Source organism: Neoarius graeffei, chromosome 10, assembly GCF_027579695.1.
Source record: "Neoarius graeffei isolate fNeoGra1 chromosome 10, fNeoGra1.pri, whole genome shotgun sequence".
NCBI lineage: Eukaryota > Metazoa > Chordata > Actinopteri > Siluriformes > Ariidae > Neoarius > Neoarius graeffei.
The window spans coordinates 59,415,978-59,428,995 of NC_083578.1; the positions used below are offsets into that span (position 1 = coordinate 59,415,978).

The following is a 13,018-nucleotide window of genomic DNA, read 5'->3' on the forward strand; positions in this document are numbered from 1 at the left end:
TCATGTTGAGGTACGCAGCAGTGTGTTCATAACGCCTTGGCGCTCGCTAATAGCATTCCAGCTCAAGACGATGCTTCCTCACAGCCTTCATTTTCTTCCCGAAATTTCAACCGGAGCTGAAACCGTTTTCCAGCGACATCCACACAGCTCGTCTGGAAACTGATTCAGTCTGTCTGGTGAGTGAAGCATCTCCGCGTCTCCAGCGCTGTAATCGTTGTCCTTTCGCCCAGTGCACTCATCCTCCTCCTTTTCCTCTTTTCCTCCTCTCTCTCTCTCTCTCTCTCTCTCTCTGTGTGTGTGTGTGTGTGGAGGCTACACAGCGCAAACAGGCGCCCTATTTAAAACACATAGACGCCACATACTGCTTGGATTAAAAAACAAACAAACAATAATAACAACAACCACCACCTGAAATAACAAAATATCTATTATTATGGCTGTAGGTCACAAACTAGTGCAAGGAAATATGGTCCTGAAAAGCAAAGAGTCATCAATAAACTGAGGAAAAGATGGACATAATGGAAATGTTCTTTGCTCGAGACTAGAGTGAATCAGAAAGCTGGACTCGGCCTGACTTCGGCTCTGTCTCGGCTGTTTCCGGCAAAAGGCCGAATGGAACTCGAGAAGGTTCGGAAATCTCGCGCGCTGATACTGCGTGCTACACTGAGTGCTTATAAAGGGAGCCTGGGCTGAACATTAGCCTCTTCCTTTACTGCAACAGAAGAATAACTCGCTCGCTTAGCCTGGGTTTATATGAGCCTAATAGATAGATAGATAGATAGATAGATAGATAGACATTATACTATACATTAGGGTGCATCAGTTGCCCTCATCTCATCTCATCTCATCTCATCTCATCATCTCTAGCCACTTTATCCTGTTCTACAGGGTCGCAGGCAAGCTGGAGCCTATCCCAGCTGACTACGGGTGAAAGGCGGGGTACACCCTGGACAAGTCGCCAGGTCATCACAGGGCTGACACATAGACACAGACAACCATTCACACTCACATTCACACCTACGCTCAATTTAGAGTCACCAGTTAACCTAACCTGCATGTCTTTGGACTGTGGGGGAAACCGGAGCACCCGGAGGAAACCCACGCGGACACGGGGAGAACATGCAAACTCCGCACAGAAAGGCCCTCGCCGGCCACGGGGCTCAAACCCGGACCTTCTTGCTGTGAGGTGACAGCGCTAACCACTACACCACCATGCCGCCCACCAATAAAGACATCCTGTAAAATTTTTTGACCATATTCAAAAGTCTAATGGTGGCACCATGAGGTTCGTTTTTTGCCAAAAAACGCTTATTTTATGTTTTCGCGTAAGGTTTGAATCACAATGTTGGACTCCATTTCAGAGCATTTTTTAACATAGTTACTGGGAGAACAAATGGTCTCCCAGTGGCCAGATTTGGTCTCCTAGTCAATGCCAAACCAGCTTCACTGGGAGAGCAAATTTTAAACCTGTTAGGACTAGGACTGTTTTGGCCTCTAGAGGCCGCTGTTATTTCCTTTTCATGTCGTGTTTATTTTGGCCTCTAGAGGCCGCCACTGTTCCTGTGTTTTGTGTTTGTGTTAATTGCCTAATTATCTTCACCTGTGTCCTTAATTAGTTTGTCTATTTATACCCCTGAGTTCAGTCCTCTTGTCACGGAGTCTTTGTGCTGTTATGTTTATCTCCAGTTTCCTTTGTACTGTGTTTTTTGATCTTCTTAGCTTTTGAATTTTTGCACTTTGCTTTTCTTTTGGATTATACTCTTTGGTTTTTTTTGTCTTTTGTTTTGCCCTGTATATAGTGTATATAGTTTAAATAAACCATTTGATTCTTTTTCTACTTCCGCCTCACGCCTCTGCATTTGAGTCATCCCCCTGGTGGCCTAGTGGGGGTTTGCTGGATTATCACACCAACGAACCAGGTTCGAATCCCAGCAAAACCCTAACAGAAAGACTCCGTCCTGACCGACTCAGCAGAGGCTGCTTCAACTGTCTACCCGGCCAACCTTCAGGGAATTATGGCAGCTTTGACACGCTTCGGAGCGACCATGGACGCTCATGGACGTACGCTCACCAGCCAACGTGAGGCCCTCGCTCGCCACGAGGAACTGCTTCAGCAAATTGGGAAAACCCTGGCACAGCTGACATCTCTGCCTGCATCTCCTGCTCCTGATCCAGTTCCTGCTCCTGATCCAGCTCCCACTCCTGCTCCAGTGCCCCCTGCAATGCTGCCTTCTTCACCTCGCGAACCCAGCCTTCCTGCACCACAGAGGTATGACGGCAAGCACAGTGAGTGCCGAGAGTTCCTTACCCAGTGTCAACTCACCTTTGAGCTTCAGCCTACCACCTACACTACGGATCGCCGCAAGATTGCCTTTGTGATCACCTTATTAGCTGGTAAGGCGCGAGCCTGGGCTACTGCTATCTGGCAAAGACAGGGACCTGAGTGCTTTGATTTCCAGCTGTTTTCTGAAGAGATGCTTCGGGTCTTCGATCAGGCAGACATCAGTACCGACGCAGCCCGAAAGCTCATGTCCATCCGGCAAGGAGGAAGCGTCGCAGATTACGCCATCTCGTTCCGAACACTCGCAGCAGTAAGTGGATGGAACGAGACTGCCCTGGTGTCAGCCTTCCACCATGGTCTGTCTGACCCCATCAAGGACGGTCTGGCCTCTATTGGATGCCCAAGTGACCTCGAAACCCTCATCTCACATGCTATTCGTCTGGACAACAGGATGAGAGAACGCCACCAAGCCTTGAGCCCCCCCAGCCTCCCTACCTCTACCTGGAGACCGTCTACCTCCTTCAGTGACTGTCCAGAACCCATGCAAGTGGGTCGTACTCGCCTCTCCGCATCTGAGAGGGAGCGCAGAAGGAGGGACAAGTGCTGCATCTACTGTGGCAAGCCTGGTCACTTCCGAGCATCATGTCCCGAACTCTTGGGAAAAGGACCGCCCCGTCCAGCCGAGGGAGGGTTGTGACGGGGCCTACCCTCTCTCCCGGACTCCCTGGCCAAGGAATCTACATCCCGGTCTCCATCTCCTGGGGTGAGTCTGTCCACTCTTGTCAAGCTTTGATAGACTCAGGGGCGGCTGGGAACTTTATGGATATTCACTTCGCCCAAAGCATCAATATTCCGACTGCACCTCTTGAAGTCCCACTGTCTGTGTCTGCCCTCGATGGCCAAGCGTTAGGTGATGGAAGAGTCACCCAAGTTACTTCTCCAGTTTTCCTCCAGTCTCAAGGTCACAAGGAAGAAATATCCCTGCACCTGATTCCTTCACCTGAGTTCCCAGTTATTCTAGGCCTTCCTTGGCTTACTCGCCACAACCCTCGCATAGACTGGGTAACAAGCCAGGTTGTGGAATGGGGCCCTGCATGCCATGCCTCTTGTCTGCTCTCTAGCTCTCCTGTGTCTCCTGCCGAGCCCCCTGATCTCACCGAGTTATCTCAAGTTCCCACAGAGTACTGGGATCTCAAGGAGGTATTCAGCAAGAGCAGGGCCGCCGTTCTTCCTCCGCACCGGGCCTACGACTGTGCCATCGACTTGCTCCCTGGGACTACCCCTCCTCGTGGCAGACTGTTTTCACTCTCTCAGCCAGAACGCAAGGCCATGGAGGAATACCTCAAAGATGCCCTGGTCTCTGGGTTTATTCGACCCTCCACTTCACCTGCTGGAGCCGGCTTCTTCTTTGTCGGCAAGAAGGATGGGGGGCTCCGACCATGTATTGATTACAGGGGCCTGAATAAGATCACTGTGCGCAACCGATATCCCCTTCCGCTGATGTCCACAGCTTTCGACCTGCTCCAAGGCGCCACTGTCTTCACCAAGTTGGACCTACGGAACGCTTACCACCTCATCCGTATCCGACAGGGAGACGAGTGGAAGACTGCCTTTAACACCCCGTCTGGGCACTACGAATACCAGGTGATGCCCTTCGGACTCACCAACGCACCAGCTGTTTTTCAGGCCCTAATCAATGACGTCTTAAGGGACATGATTAACCTATACGTTTTTGTCTACCTCGACGACATCCTTATCTTCTCCAAGACCGTGCAGGAGCACCGCCACCATGTCCGCCAGGTTCTCCAGAGGCTGCTACAGAACAATCTGTTCGCCAAGGCCCAGAAATGCGAATTTCATGTTCCCGAGGTCTCCTTTCTGGGATTTATTGTACGGACAGGCCAACTCCAAATGGACCCTGCCAAGACCCTGGCCGTCCGGGATTGGCCTACTCCCAAGTCCGTTAAGGAGGTTCAGCGGTTCTTAGGATTCGCTAACTTCTACCGCAAGTTCATCAGGAACTTCAGTTCTGTGGCAGCACCCATGTCAGACCTCACCAAAGGGACAGGTGGATCTTATGGCTGGTCTCCTCAGGCAGAAAAGGCGTTCAAAGACCTCAAGGACCGCTTCTGCACGGCACCCATTCTGGTTCTCCCGGACACCTCCCAACCATTCATCGTGGAGGTGGACGCCTCGGACAGTGGTGTCGGCGCGGTGCTCTCTCAACGTTCGGAAGGAAAGCTGCACCCCTGCGCTTACTTCTCCCACCGCCTGAGTCCTGCTGAGTCCCGGTATGATGTGGGGGATCGAGAACTGCTAGCGGTCAAACTGGCCCTTGAGGAGTGGAGGCACTGGCTGGAGGGAGCACAACATCCATTCCTGGTTTGGACTGACCACAAGAACCTGGAGTACCTCCAGCAAGCCAAGAGACTGAACCCTCGACAGGCTAGGTGGGCCCTGTTTTTCAGTCGGTTTGACTTCACCCTCTCATACCGCCCCGGCTCCAAGAACACCAAACCTGACGCACTGTCCAGACTGTTCTCTGCCACTAACAGGGAGAATGAAGTCGGGCCTATTATCCCTGTGTCCCGGATTGTGGCCCCTGTCCGCTGGGGTATTGAGGAGGCTGTCCGACGAGCCCAACGCCAGGACCCCGGTCCTGGGACGGGGCCACCAGGCCTCTTGTACGTCCCACATCAAGCCCGGGCCAAGGTTCTCCAGTGGGGTCACTCTTCCCCTCTCACCGCCCACCCGGGAGCTCGGAGGACCCTGGACTTCCTGAAAAGACGCTTCTGGTGGCCTAACATGGAGAAGGAAGTAAGGTCATTTGTCCTGTCCTGTGAGGTTTGCACCAGAACCAAGAACCCACGACAGCGTCCCCAGGGTCTCCTGCATCCTCTGACCATTCCCCGGCGTCCCTGGTCCCACGTGGCAGTCGACTTTATCACGGGTCTCCCTGAGTCACAAGGTAACACGGTCATTTTGGTCTTAGTTGACAGATTCTCCAAGGCCTGCCGCTTCATACCACTGTGCAAACTCCCCTCTGCTCTTGAAACTGCGAAACTTTTGTTTAATCATGTCTTCCGAGTCTTTGGTCTTCCACAGGACATCGTCTCAGACTGAGGGCCCCAGTTCTCCTCCCGAGTGTGGCACGGGTTCTGCAAGGTCATCGGAGCCACTGCCAGCCTCTCCTCTGGGTTTCACCCACAGTCCAATGGTCAGACGGAGAGGCTCAACCAGGACCTGGAAACCACCCTGCGAGGCCTGGCTATGGATAACCCGACATCGTGGAGCACCTGGCTGCCATGGGCGGAGTACGCCCACAACACCCTGCAGTCATCGGCCACCAAGCTGTCGCCATTCCAGTGCCAATTCGGGTTCCAGCCACCTCTGTTCCCGGACCAGGAGGAGGACGCGGGGGTGCCCTCGGTCAACCAATATGTGAGACGGTGTCACAAGACCTGGAGCAAGGTCAGGAAGACCCTCATACAGACCTCCAGAACCAACCAGACTCAGGCCAACCGCCATAGAAGACCTGCACACGCTTTCCGCCCTGGGCAGCGTGTTTGGCTGTCCACTAAGGACCTTCCACTGCGGGTGGAGAACCGCAAGCTTGCTCCTCGCTACATTGGCCCCTTCAAGGTGGTGCGCAGGGTGAACCCTGTCTCCTACCGGCTCCAGTTGCCCCGGACTCTGAGGATCAACCCCACTTTCCATGTTTCCCTGTTACGGCCCGTACTGACGTCTACGTATGCCCCTGCCCCTAGGAACCCCCCACCCCCCCGCATCTTCCAGGGGCAGACTGTGTTCACTGTGAATCGCCTGCTTGACTCCCGCCGGGTCCGCGGCGGGTTGCAATATCTGGTGGACTGGGAGGGCTATGGTCCTGAGGAGCGCTGCTGGGTTCCTGCTCGGGATGTCCTTGATAAAGAACTATGTCGGGACTTCCATTCGGCCCATCCGGATCGCCCTGGGAACGTCAGGAGACGCTCCTAGAGGGGGGGGTCCTGTTAGGACTAGGACTGTTTTGGCCTCTAGAGGCCGCTGTTATTTCCTTTTCATGTCGTGTTTATTTTGGCCTCTAGAGGCCGCCACTGTTCCTGTGTTTTGTGTTTGTGTTAATTGCCTAATTATCTTCACCTGTGTCCTTAATTAGTTTGTCTATTTATACCCCTGAGTTCAGTCCTCTTGTCACGGAGTCTTTGTGCTGTTATGTTTATCTCCAGTTTCCTTTGTACTGTGTTTTTTGATCTTCTTAGCTTTTGAATTTTTGCACTTTGCTTTTCTTTTGGATTATACTCTCTGGTTTTTTTTGTCTTTTGTTTTGCCCTGTATATAGTGTATATAGTTTAAATAAACCATTTGATTCTTTTTCTACTTCCGCCTCACGCCTCTGCATTTGAGTCATCCCCCTGGTGGCCTAGTGGGGGTTTGCTGGATTATCACACCAACGAACCAGGTTCGAATCCCAGCAAAACCCTAACAAAACCAAGTTACACTACCGTTCAAAAGTTTGGGGTCACTTATTTTTGAAAGAAAAGCACTGTTCTTTTCAATGCAGATCACTTTAAACTAATCAGAAATACACTCTATACATTGCTAATGGGGTAAATGACTATTCTAGCTAAATTCTACTAAATGTCTGGTTTTTGGTGCAATATCTCCATAGGTGTATAGAGGCCCATTTCCAGCAACTCTCACTCCAGTGTTCTAATGGTACAATGTGTTTGCTCATTGCCTCAGAAGGCTAATGGATGATTAGAAAACCCTTGTACAATCATGTTAGCACAGCTGAAAACAGTTGAGCTCTTTAGAGAAGCTATAAAACTGACCTTCCTTTGAGCAGATTGAGTTTCTGGAGCATCACATTTGTGATCACATTTGGATCACATTTGTGGGGTCGATTAAATGCTCAAAATGGCCAGAAAAATGTCTTGACTATATTTTCTATTCATTTTACAACTTATGGTGGTAAATAAAAGTGTGACTTTTCATGGAAAACACAAAATTGTCTGGGTGACCACAAACTTTTGAATGGTAGGGTATGTCTTATCACTTGGTTCAATCAGTTGCAATTAATTAACCAAGTACCATGTAAGTATACATTCAACAAGGAAAACGAAGATATATGTTATAAGATATACACACAAAATCATGTTGGTTAAGAAAAACAAAACTAAAAGTTGGTTACTGAAATGGCTGATGTCAGAATCCGATGTCATTACTGTGTAACTTCGAGTGTCTTTGACATAACATTTGTGCTTGGTAATTGCTCTTGATAGCTGTGTAGTCACTGTAGTGTGTTTGTCTGTATAGTGATTGGTGAACCATTTTGCATCACAGAATATGCCGCAGCGGTGCAGCCGCATGGACTCTGGGGCCTGTGATTGTATTGCCCAGACCAGTTGGTCGCCTACTGGAAAATCCTTAAAAAAATGCTCTGCTCCATTTATTGATTTCTTGTGAGCCAGAGATCATGTGAAGAACCTTTGCAAGGGATTGAGAAGTATTAATGTGATTCATAATACATTTGTATTGTTTAAAAGTAGTTGAACAATGATTCAATGAACAGCTAAAACTCAAACTGTGCTTGATAATATATTTAGAATATGTACTAAAAATGTGTATCTAAGATATTTGGTATACTCTATAAGGTGCCATAATGTTTCATGAAAAGTTATCAAAATTGTTATAAAAGTCATAAAATAGCAGTTTTTTCCATAATTTTAAGCTCCTGGTGCCACCATTAAACTTTTGAATTTTGTCAATATATTTCACCCAGTGTGTTTTCTTACCAAAAGGAACATAAAAACAAAAATGCATCATGATCGGAGGAACTTTTCATTTTTAGGGGGCAACTGATGCATCCTACTATATATCTGTGGACACCTGACCAGACTGAGACAACCTTTATTGTATGCAACACGTGTACACCAAACGAAATTTAGTTGCAAATTGGCTCAGCAGAGAAATAAATTTATATGTTATTTACCAGCTTAAGGTCGGTCCGTATGGTGAAATACGGTGACCCTCTGGGCCGAGGTCAGTATTCAAGGCCGAGGTCACGGTATTTCACCATACGGACCGACCTTAAGCTGGTAAATAATATATTTATTTTTTTCTTTACCAAATTCTATCAGAAAACGAGAGCGCTCGAAAGGGAAAACCGAAGTGAGCCGCCATTTTGACTCCTCATTCACGGCTGTAATGCAAATTGCTTCCTCCTCGGTATACAAGTGCACTTCTATGGCAGGAAAAAAATACATTTTGCCTTCAGGATTCAGCCGGGGCGGCACAGTGGTGTAGTGGTTAACTCTGTTGCCTCACAGCAAGAAGGTCCGGGTTCAAGCCCCATAGCCGGCGCGGGCCTTTCTGTGCGGAGTTTGCATGTTGTCCACGTTGGTTTCCTCCAGGTGCTCCGGTTTCCCCTACAGTCCAAAGACATGCAGGTTAGGTTAACTGGTGACTCTAAATTGACCGTAGGTGTGAATGGTTGTCTGTGTGTCAGCCCTGTGATGACCTGGTGACTTGTCCAGGGTGTACCCCGCCTTTCGCCCGTAGTCAGCTGGGATAGGCTCCAGCTTGCCTGCGACCCTGCAGAACAGGATAAAGCAGCTACAGATAATGAGATGAGATGAGGATTCAGCCATGTTTTTGCTTGGCGTTAGCAAGTTAGAAGTTTTTAGCTTTCTCCTGAAATGTTTTCTTTTATTTCTTCTTCCTCAGGGTAGTAAAACTCGCTTTCGCTGTGAACACTGTCGTTATCGCTATCCATGCTGTAAAATTAATGCTATTTTCCTGAGAAATGCTGGCAAAAATTTATAAGATTTTTGATAAGCTTATAAATAAATCTTATAAAAAAAAAAGATAAATGTTGACAAAAAAAATTCTACTAAGTTTGTTGTTGTGAACGAGCGAGTCGCCAGAGGTCCGTAACTGGGGTCTGTAACTGGGGTCTGTACCGTAGGATACGGACCCGCTCGCCAGCCAATCAGAGCGCAGGATTTGATGGAAACCACACCGCGAGAAAAATAAGAAGAATTATTAAATTAAATTATGCAGCAGCAGAAATATTATAAAGTGCAATAGTATAAAGTGACCTGTGGAATTAGGAATATTCAAGTTAGAAGTTTGGATTTAGAGTTCAGCAGTCTGGTGACCTGGGGGAAAAGCTGTTACAGAACCTGGTGGTCTTGCACCTAAGGGTAGTATCTTACTGGGCTGCGACAGCCCGCGGCTAGTTGGAGACACAACAATTGTGATAAAATATGCAAATTTTCACTTGGAATCACACTGAATTGATATTCGCATATTTTACCACAATTGTTGTGTCTCCAACTAGTCACAGGCTGTCGCAGCCTGGCTTTCCCTTGGCAGGCAGGGAAGTAGAGGAAGCCTCACGGAAACTGACTTGACTTGGCTTTGCGACACCAGCGAGGCATTTACGGCTATTTTGAGAGAAATTTTGTCGCAATAATTTTTTGAACATGTTCAAAATTTCAGCGATGAAGGAGCGACACTTTACGACTCATGCGAGGAAATTAAGAAGCCCCGCGAATGTTTCAAGACACTTTTGAAACTCTCTCGCAAATGACGTTCGCAATTTGTCGCAAGCTGTCGCAGCCCAGTGAGATGCTGGCTTAATGCTGCGGAACCTCTTTCCAGAGGTCAGAGGGGAGAACAGTCCATAATGAGGGTGTGAGGGGTCACTGATGATGTTTCTGGTTCGAGACATGCAACGCCTTGGTGCAATGTCCTGAATGGAGGGAAGAGAAGTCCCAATGATTTTCTCTGCTGTCCTCACCACTCTCCTCACATCCTTCCAGTCAGAGGCACTGCAGCCTCTACACCACACAGAGATGCAGCTGGTTAGAACACTCTCTATGGTGCTTCTGTAGAATGTAGTGAGGCTGGGCAGGGGCAGGTGGGCTCTTCTCATCCTACGCAGGAAGTGCAGATGCTACTGTGCCTTCTTGACCAGTGACCCGGTGTTCACAGACCAGGTAAACTTGTCTGTGATGTGCACCCCCAGGAACTTGGTGCTATTGACCATCTCCACGGCCATGTTGTTGAGAAGTGGAGCATGGCTGGGTTGGTTTTTCCTGAAGTCAACAATGATCTCTTTAGTTTTGTCCATGTTCAGGATCAGGTTGTTTTCCCTGCACCAGCCCACCAACTGCTCCACCTCCTCTCTATAGGCCAGGTCGTTATTGTCCCTGATGAGGCCCACCACTGTTGTGTCATCCGCAAACTTCACAATCTGGGTCTTCTCCAAACTGTTACCACGCCACTGTATAGGGTATGCATTAGCATTATAATTCCAGCATGACAATACCCTTTTGTACAAAGTAGTAGTGGTTGAAAGTTTGTGAACTCTTTAGAATTTTCTACATTTCTGCATAAATATGACCTAAAACATTATCAAATTTTCACACAAGTCCTAAAAGTAGATAAAGAGATCCCAGTTAAACAAATAAGACAAAAATATTATACTTGGTTGTTTATTTATTGAGGAAAATGATCCAATATTACATATCTGTGAGTGGCAAAAGTATGTGAACCTCTAGGATTAGCAGTTCATTTGAAGGTGAAATTAGAGTCAGGTGTTTTCAATCAATGGGATGACAATCAGGTGTGAGTGGGCACCCTGTTTTATTTAAAGAACAGGGATATATCAAAGTCTGATCTTCACAACACATGTTTGTGGAAGTGTATCATGGCATGAACAAAGGAGATTTCTGAGGACCTCAGAAAAAGCGTTGTTGATGCTCATCAGGCTGGAAAAGGTTACAAAACCGTCTCTAAAGAGTTTGGACTCCACCAATCCACAGTCAGACAGATTGTGTACAAATGGAGGAAATTCAAGACCATTGCTACCCTCCCCAGGAGTGGTCGACCAACAAAGATCACTCCAAGAGCAAGGCATGTAATAGTCGGTGAGGTCACAAAGGACCCCAGGGTAACTTCTAAGCAACTGAAGGCCTCTCTCACATTGGCTAATGTTCATGAGTCCACCATCAGGAGAACACTGAACAACTAAGGGTGTGCATGGCAGGGTTGCAAGGAGAAAGCCACTGCTCTCCAAAAAGAACATTGGTGCTCATCTGCAGTTTGCTAAAGATCATGTGGACAAGCCAGAAGGCTATTGGAAAAATGTTTTGTGGACGGATGAGACCAAAATAGAATATTTTGGTTTAAATGAGAAGCGCTATGTTTGGAGAAAGGAAAACACTGCATTCCAGCATAAGAACCTTATCCCATCTGTGAAACATGGTGGCGTTAGTATCATGGTTTGGACCTGTTTTGCTGCATCTGGGCCAGGATGGCTTGCCATCATCAATGGAACAATGAATTTTGAATTATACCAGCGAATCCTAAAGGAAAATGTCAGGACATCTGTCTATGAACTGAATCTCAAGAGAAAGTGGGTGATGCAGCAAGACAACGACCCTAAGCACACAAGTTGTTCTACCAAAGAATGGTTAAAGAAGAATAAAGTCAATGTTTTGGAATGGCCAAGTCAAAGTCCTGACCTTAATCCAATCAAAATGTTGTGGAAGAACCTGAAGCGAGCAGTTCACGTGAGGAAATGCACCAACATCCCAGAGTTGAAGCTGTTCTGTACAGAGGAATGGGATAAAATTCCTCCAAGCCGGTGTGCAGGACTGATCAACAGTTACTGGAAAGGTTTAGTTGCAGTTATTGCTGCACAAGGGGGTCATACCAGATACTGAAAGCAAAGGTTCACATACTTTTGCCACTTGAAGATATGTAATATTGGATTATTTTCCTCAATAAATAAATGACCAAGTATAATATTTTTTGTCTCATTTGTTTAACTGGGTTCTCTTTATCTACTTTTAGGACTTGTGTGAAAATCTGATCATGTTTAGGTCATATTTATGCAGAAATATAGAAAATTCTAGAGGGTTCGCAAACTTTCAAGCACCAATGTAAGGTCCATGAAGACATGGTCTTTAATCGCCTTTCGTCATACTAATCATGGCAACGGGTGGTCGGTTTAAACTTTGGCAGCTGGCATTCTTTCAACCCTCCCCAATCTATCCAGTCTTGGGACCGGCACTAAGTATGCACTGGAACTTTGCTCGGTATTTTCCAGAGCACCCAGAGGCAAAACAGGGGAAGCCCATTTTACGCATTCATCGTAAAACCTGTAGGCCGGATATCAAAGCATAGAAAGGTGTGCCCCATTAGCATAGTGAACTAGACAACCCTACCTAGTGGCAGAAAGTATTTTTGCTTGTACATTTCATGTTATAGTCTGGCTTGCCAGGCTAGTGCCTCATATCCTTAATCAAAAATATCAATCATCCAAAAATCACTGGCTATTCAACAAAGAGCCTTGAACATCATACCCTGATATGCAACACAGAGTCTTTAACACAACACCCAGCTGTGCAACACATCCTTGAACATCTTCTGCAACACAGTCTGGAAATTCATAACCAGGTAGGCTATGCAACACACAGAACCTTGAATATCATACCCAGGTATAACCTATAACACAGAGCCCACCATTCTCTTAACATTACTGAACAATATACACACTTCAGATTCATGAACATGAACACTATTTATACACAAATTCTGCCCTCCGCTCCTTTTCCAGAAAATGGTCTGTGACCCTGTCATACCAGCTGGTTGTGCTTTCCAGAGACTTCACCAATTTCTGTTAGCAGCTAGCACTGCAGATCCCAATAAGGCTCAAGCTAGCCT

The 13,018-nt window shown here is 47.3% G+C and overlaps 1 protein-coding gene across 1 annotated transcript in view; it reads left to right on the top strand.

Annotated features, from left to right (window-relative positions):
- foxp3b (forkhead box P3b) overlaps positions 1-13,018 on the top strand; it is a 70,239-nt gene continuing 57,221 nt past the window's right edge. Inside the window, exon 1 of the mRNA XM_060931971.1 lies at positions 1-176. The gene's annotated coding sequence lies outside the window, so the exon portion shown is untranslated. The remainder of the gene's footprint in view (positions 177-13,018) is intronic.